The sequence below is a fragment of the Myotis davidii genome, unplaced genomic scaffold (assembly GCF_000327345.1).
Source record: "Myotis davidii unplaced genomic scaffold, ASM32734v1 scaffold109, whole genome shotgun sequence".
In the NCBI taxonomy this organism is placed as follows: Eukaryota; Metazoa; Chordata; class Mammalia; order Chiroptera; family Vespertilionidae; genus Myotis; species Myotis davidii.
In genome coordinates, this window is record NW_006300368.1 from 443,378 (window position 1) to 443,988 (window position 611).

The following is a 611-nucleotide window of genomic DNA, read 5'->3' on the forward strand; positions in this document are numbered from 1 at the left end:
GGATGTGAACCCAACTACTTGTCTCCAAAGCCCTTGTTCTTCTACACCTCACTGCCTGTCTTTCCTACCATTCTAACTCTCTCTCTTAAATTGCTTAAAGTTCCCACACACGACTTCATAAACTAAAACAAGGTCAAAAGTGCTTCCTACCAGAAACAGTACTGTCTCCCGGGGACCGATAGGGCGGGCGGAAGTGATAACACGTGAGACCGAGTGCCTTCCCTGGGCTTGCTACTTCCCACTAATCACTTCCACTCCTTTAATCGCACCTCTTAGGTTCCCTAGACCTTACAAGGCCTCTTTCCCCTTTCCCCTTCTCCAGAAGTTTACATTTCAGTGCCCACTAACTCAAAGGCATGGTACTGCAGATGGTTTTATGCATGTACCCAGCCTCTTTATTCTGCTACTCCACTTACCCACAACTCCCAACCCTGGAAGCCCTGCTTAAATTACACACTCTGTACCGTATTTCTGGATGAATTCTCAAGGAGCGGAGAGAGGGTTAAGAGTAGAAAGCAAAGAAACTAAATGGAATAGTCAAACCAAACACACATACTCTCAGATTCTCTCCCTCTGGAGCCTCTAAAGCATACACAAACCCGAGACATGAG